This window comes from Corvus kubaryi, unplaced genomic scaffold (assembly GCF_017639235.1).
Source record: "Corvus kubaryi isolate FWS band 111438036 unplaced genomic scaffold, C.kubaryi_AGA036_p1.0 37392, whole genome shotgun sequence".
In the NCBI taxonomy this organism is placed as follows: Eukaryota; Metazoa; Chordata; class Aves; order Passeriformes; family Corvidae; genus Corvus; species Corvus kubaryi.
The window spans coordinates 11,686,111-11,693,435 of record NW_024581131.1 but is presented as its reverse complement, the minus strand read 5'-3'; positions in this window follow the sequence as shown (position 1 = coordinate 11,693,435).

The window sequence follows — 7,325 nt, the reverse complement described above, 5'->3', positions numbered from 1 at the left end:
AACTCCCCACAAGGGATTTATGCCTTGGCTCTGGCACTGTGGCAAGCTACTAAGTACTGTGAGTATGGTATAAATTGGTTGGATGAGAGGCACAAAGCCAGAGCTCCAAGAGCAACATGCAGGAGGTCTTGCTGACTTATGTGTGTGGCAAAATGATGGCTGAGGAGGCTGCTACTAGAAATGTGGGTATCACATGTGTTGCTCTAGTAGATGCAGCATCATGTAAACATTTAAGAGTTAGAGCTCTTAAAATGGTATTCTGTAAGCACAGGGTTGTTTCCCCTGTAAAAAAGGCCATCTCTGTTTTGCAGTACCAGAAGAAATGAGTGCATCTCTCCACTCCTATTTCACTTGGCCCTGATGTACGCTAAGGCAAAACCAGGAGAGAGTGGAGAGGGAGGCAGTAAAGAAGAAAAATATGATTGCACTTCCAGCATGCAAAGAGTTTGAATGTTGTAGTTTCACTTGGATCTTGAAGCACACTGTGCACCCTAGCTGAAGGCCAGACACCTTTGGTGTGTTTGTCAGTGTCGGGCTGAGGAGGGAACATCAGTGTGTGGCATTAGCTAACTATGTTCCTTTCTAAATTCCCTCTGCTGGCCTGAGGATTATTGTGCCACAGCAACATGATCCCAAAGCCTAGCAGGGCTCATGTGTGCTTCTTGGCTTTCCAGCACCTCATTTCAAAGCGTGCTGAGGGGCTATGATGGTGGAGGGGAAGGCTCTGGTTATGATCCCGTTGAGAGCTGAGTGTTACCAGAGGTCATGTCTGCTGATGGCTCTCGCCTGTGTGGGAGAAGCCACTTGGGTTTCATCCAAACCTTAGACTCAACAACACTGAAGCCATCACCACATCTGCTTGCACAGCTGCACAGCCCCTCACTGGCAGGCTCGGTGGAGAGAACAGTGCTGAAATATGGTGCAAAGACTGATGACACTGTCTTTTGTGGAGATAAAGGGAGGCTGATCCCTTTCATCACTGCTTAAGCAATTGTTTCAGATGTCTTTGCCTTGCTTTTGTCAGCATGGAAGTTGGAGGCCCTAGTGGCTGCAGGACAACCTTTGCCAGAAGGTACAGTTTCCTGGATGGGGGGGGACAGTTCTCACTCTCAGTTCACCGGAAGGCAGCCCCACACTGGGGCATCTCCTTCTGCCTTGCCCATACTAGAAAAGCCTGGTGTGCAAGGACTCCCCTGCTCCTGTCCATTGGCGTGTCCTGTGAAAAGAAGAGCCCTTCAGAAAGGTTTCTGCTTCGGGCTCAGGAAATGCAACACAAACCAGTGACACTTATTCCCATCTGACCCCCACAGTGGTCCTGTTCCTAAACAGAGGCCCAGCTTCAGTGTTCCCCTGCATGCAGTATGGCAGCCAGGAGTGTGGCTGCAGAACATCAAAGTTAATTAGCATCCAAAAGCAAATAAATCAATCAATACTTTCCCAGCCTCCTTAGAAAATCTCATTATTGGGAACCGACCCAGGCAGCGACTCCCAGGAAGAACTACAGAGGAAGAGATCCTCCAAAGCTGTAATTTTTAAGGTTGTACCAGTTGGAGAATAATTACAACCAGCAAAACAATGTTCACATCTCACATTAATATAAAGTAATGACTGCATGCCTGTAGCCAGCTAACCACAGAACTGAGAAGAAACTGTCAACTCTTCTGCCCTGCCATAATACAAAGCATCTTGGAAATGCTAACAGCCACTGCACGCCAGCCCCTTGTCATCCCTCCTTCTTAAAGACACAGACCGAGAGCTGCTTCAGTCTCTGAACGCTGCTTGTACAGGAGATGTCGTCACCCATGAGTTTCCTTTCTGTCTAAACTAAAAATGAAAACTAATATGTTTATAATTTTCAGTGAAGCAGAATTTTAAGATAATCTCAGACATTTATAAAAGCTATTGTTTCAGAAAAATACTGCTTCTGGTTTTGGAAAAGTGTCAAATTTCAAAATACCATTTTGTCTTCCTTCCTTTCTACATTATATTTGCTATCCTTTTTATACTACTTCCAAGTGTCCAGCATGTGTTTATGGTGAAGTGCAATGAAATAGTGGAAGCAATAAGAACATACCAATAAATGAAATGATAAAACAAACCAAATCAAATAGTATTTTTGAAACTCCAGCATTATTATTATTATAGCTGGAAAAAAACCTATTATTAAGTATTTTTCTATGGGAATGAAAATCAGAAATCAGGGAGTATGAAATCATCTCCCTTTAGACTGAGATAAAAAGTGAATAAAATATGGCCAGAGTATTCTGGAGATCATGATCTAGAGAGGACACATTTGTTGCTGGTAGCATATACTGAAGGGATTGTTATCAGACTATCTGCCATCAGAAGGAGACTTCTGTAAGTTTAGAGTCAGTCCCTACTTTTGGTAGTGGAGGATATTCATGTTACCATCTTTATACATTAGATTCATTAGCTGTCTTAAACAAAGTGTTTGGGAGGCCACACTATTTTATCAGAAAATTCTTCTGCTGTGACTTGGTTTGACTCTCAGGAAATCTTTCATGGGTGGTGCAGTCCACTTATGCTTCAGTACCCAGGTTCTCATGCAGGATCTTGGAAGACTTCCCTTTGCTCTCCCTCATCTATTGTGTCTTTAGAGCTATCAGGAGGACTAGTAACACAGTTTCTTATTGGTTCTTAATGCTTAAATGAAATAAATAACAAAAGAAAGAAGAAGTCAAAGGGATGTGAGGGCAGAGATCATGCCAAAACCCATGAAGTCAGCAGAGCTGGCAAGGGTTCATGAAAGATTAGAGAACCACCACTGTGGTTTTAATGGAGTGGAGTAAATCTAGTGGCAATATTATTTCAACAGCCTGGGTGCAAAGTTTTGCAAATGATATTTTGCAAAACAGCCAGATCAGCAGTGATGGAGTAATAGTTTTAATTTCCACTGGCTGGACACCTGCTTTACCTCCAGGAAAGGATGAGCTGGAAGCTCTTTGTAAGCCTCTTGCTGTCTACAGGCCCAGGCCCTGGCCTGAGGGGAGGCCAGCCAGCATCTTGAACTGCACAAACAGGAGTATCCCACTTGGCAGCCACTGAGGACATTCCTTGGCTCATCTGCAGAGCTTAACACCAGAGGCATTCATATTGTACTTGGGGCAGAGATTGCAGGACAAGGCAACTTCTCTGCATCTCTTTCGTCCCTTTGCACCCTTCAGACTGCCCAAACTTGCCTCATGTCCTAGTGCAAGGCTGTCACCACTGGGCACAGGAAGGAAAGAGCTCACTCCTGTGCTGATCTGCTGGAACCCCCTGAGAGACCAAAGGGAGGAACCTGAAGGGGAAAAAGTGGCCTGAGAAATTGTACTTTTACTCTGTGCCACTTTGAAGCCACCCCCAGAGGTCTGTCAGCAGCTGACATACTTAGGATAATCTTTATGCTTCTGCGATCCAGTTCAGGGTTGAAAAGCAAAATACAGAAGGTGTGTGTCATCAGCTCCCAGCTGGAGTCTCACCTTCTTTGCTGGGGACAATTGCAGCAAAGCAGGGGCTCTGGCCCTCATTTGCAAAAAACAGAGGAGTTTCTGGGTGTCCTGTTCCTTCATGGCACTAGGCAATAGGCAGTGAATCTCATTTATCTTCCACGAATCTCAGAAAGCCTGGCAACTGCACCGACACCATCTTGCTCCAACTGAGAACTAAGGAATTTCGCTGCAAGATCCATTCGAAACCCGCTTGAGCTTTCCAAGCCCACTGTTCCCCTGGGGTAGGGGAGGCGGGGAGAGAGGCTTGTGTTGATTAATATTAGAAGAAACTCCCCTGAAAGAATGATAGATCATGGCTTGGTGACTCCAGAATCTTTTCTTGTTTCTTTCTTTGATGGGAGGAGGGGGAACTGGAAACAAAAGGCCTAGGAAGGGGGGAATGGAGGGAGGGGTGTGTTTTGAAATCTGCTTCCTTTTGGCCACGCTTGAACTTCCAAGAGCCTGGTTTTGACTGACATCCCTAGGAAATGGGAGAGAAAACTCCATGCTGAGCCGGCTCTCTGCCCAGCAGAGGAAGGAGGAGGCATCTGGCTCCAAGGAGATGAAATAGATGCCTTTAATGTCTGTCAGCCAGCATCACAGAGGTGCACTTGGGTTTTTCAGCTGGAGCACTCTTTTGCTTCAGGCTTCCAGGGACTCTTTGGGGTCCACTTACCTGGGTACTGCATCCACGCTCACCTGGATGGCTCCAGGTGGAACAGTGGGGGAAGCCCAGACACAGAGCCACTGTGCATTCACAGCTCGAAAGGAGGGAATGGAGGCACTGTTGCAAAACCTGGCTTTGCCCTTCCTAGCAATGCTCTGTGCCAGTGCAGGAGGGGTGGCAGAGAACTGGGACCACCACCCAAAGCATTTCAGAGACATCCAGTCTGAGAATGCGGAGAGGAAGTGTGTTAATAAGGGTATCATCCATGCCATGCAGCTGCCCCCCTGCCTGCAACCCCAGGGGGCCAAACATTGGCCCATATGTGGGGCACATGTCAGAGCAGAGCATCACAGGGAAAAATGGGAAAACAGCCCTGAAAAGGGAAATCTGCTGCTCGTGTTGCATTGAGCTGGGATGGGAGGGTGGGAAGGGAGTTAGGGAGAAATCAGGGTAAAAGGCTGTCAGTATTATCTAAAACTTGAAAACTGCTGGTGAGACTACAGAGGCATTTGCAGGATGGTTGTGCCAGGATGGATGCTCAGAGCAACATATGGCAGCATTGTAGTTCTGTCTCCAGAGAAGTTAGGAGGATGTGTCCTGTGTGGGCACTCACAGAAAAAACCACCTTTTTTTTGTGAGTGGCTCTACAGCATCAAAAACACCTTTTTGCCTTCTAATGCCTCTCACATCCATCCCCCTGGATATATTACTGAATTTGAACTTGGCCAAGCCATGTGCTTACTGTTGCTCTCTGTGTTAGATGTCATGAGCTCTTTACCAACAACTAGGAGCTTCTAAAAGGGTCTTGACAATTTTCCCTGTCTGAGTGCATAAAATTCTTGGCAGAGGACTTTTGAACTTTCCCCCAGCAGAACTGAAAGCCTGATACTTTTTGCTGTATCTTGAAACATTTAGTTGTTTACATCAGCTTTTGCTAGTTAGATGTTTTTTATGAAAGGAGGGAGAGAGGAATTCCCGTGTTTCCTTTGCCACTGAGCTCTCATTCCATTAACTGATAGGCATCACTAGGATGTAGGAGGTTGGGCAATGGAGCTGCCTACCCACGTTTGATGATGTGCCCATTTCTGATCATAAATGCTTTTCTAAAGCTCACCCTAAGTAATAGGGTCTAGCAAGCCATTAACAGAACATGGTCAAACCCTCTTAATGAAAAGTGAGGGAAAGACAAGTGGACCGGATCTCGGATCTGCTAGGGAACTAGGACAGCATAAATGCTGCTGCAATTGGGCAGTTTGGGATCTTATTCACCTTTCTCAACCACAGAGGTGTTTTCTTGGCATTCTCCTGCCAGTGTAGTTTTGGTGAGCTTGTATTTTATCATGGCAGTTGCATGACACATTGTCATGATCACAAGTCACATCAGGGTGGCTTAAGGAAGCCTCTGGTCTCTGTCTGTCACTTGTAACACACACCTTCTTTAGGTTAGGGGAAAATTGGTGCCAAATAAAAGGAATGAAGGTGGTTAATGGCACAAAATGTTGATACTGGCAGTCTCCCTTTGTGCAGATGGCCTGCTGAAGTCCACAACTGTTGGACCAAAGCCTCAGTCATACGTTACATTTAAAAGCAGTCAACTGGCATTTGTGCAGCTGTTTTGGACTGGAGCAGGTGTTCCTGGACTGACAGTTTCTCTCCAAGTTCCTCTTTTCTCCTTGGGCTTGTCTTTTAACATTGCATCTTCTCCAACACCGCTCAGGCCAGGCAGTGCCAGCAAGGAAGACTTGCCCTTGCCGAGGGGGTAAAGGGACTCCAAGTTCAGCCAGCCTCCAGCCAAGAGGCACAGAGAGCAGAACTGACTCTGCCAGGCTCCTGGGGAGTGGTGCATGGGCTTTCTGCAGAGCTTGCCCCTCTGCAGGCAAGAGCCTTCAGCCAGAACCAACCGTGCTACATCCCAGTCCTGTCTCCAGTTCCTCACGCTGCCTGTGATGAATAGTGAGCCTGGGGAAACCCACAAGGCTTTAGCTCCCCATGTTTTAGCTCTCCCAGCACTCTGAAATCCTGCCCTCACTGTTGAGAGACAGTAAGCTTGCACGCGTCCAGACAAGGACTATACAATGATAGATAATACCAATAAAGCCCTGAGCTGTTCTGGGGAGGGAAGGGTGATTTATCCCCAGCTGGACGTCTGGGCTGAGCAGAGCGGAGAGCGGAAATCCTACGGGAGCTGCGGGGCACACATCAAACCGCATGTCACAGCGTCCGCGACACCCGGGGCGCCAGTTCAAAGCTGTCACACGCTGCGGCTGGAGAGCTAAGGTGATGCCAAGCTAATGAGCAAACGAAACAATAAATAACCCCAGTGATCATTACGCTCCCCTCCTTGGAGCTCGCCTGCTCTGGCCCTGGTGAGCCAGTGCTTCTCACACCCAATTACTCATGCTGAAGCCCCTCAAACGGAGCCCAGAGCAGCCTCAGCAAACCATTCATCTTTGCAGAGTGGAGCCCTTTCAAGTTTCGCTGCGGCAGCCGCTCTGTTTATTGTTAAGATGAGCACACAGTTTACATGAACTGTTCTTATTTATCTTTGACTTTTACCTTATAGGCCATTTCTTTGCACGTCCGGCACTTTCCAAGTTTCGACCAAACTTTTATTTATGTCCTAGGATTTGCTGTCTGAAACTCTCCAGCTCCCAGTGATGGAAAGGTGAGCTGAGCTCCTGACCGGGACCTTTTCTCCAAGAGAACTGAATCCCTGAGGCAAATCACTCCTCTGGACAGAGATTTAGGAAGCTGCTGAGTGGAGGGGATGGGTGGGTTGTGTGTCAGGAGGGGGTGCTCAGATAAGTGCTAACAGCTGAGTTTTGCGTGACTTGGGGCTGAGGCCGAACATGCAGCCACGTTGGGAGAGAGGATGGATAAGTACATGGTTTAGGCATGATGGACGCACGTTGGGAATTGTTTGGTTGCAGTGTTTGCAGACTGCTAAGATGCCCGAGGAGAGGACAGACCCAGGTATTGTCCCCAGTGGGCTTCACATGTTGACCACTGCTGCATGCAGTTATAATCTTTCCCAAATTCCAGGTCTTCCTCAGCAGTCACCACAGCCACTGCTCCCCTGCCTGCAGTGCCTTGCTGCATGGGCCTGCTCTCTGCCACCAGCCTCACTCCAAGCCTTGATCAAGGCACAAACTCTGTTGCTTTTCAGA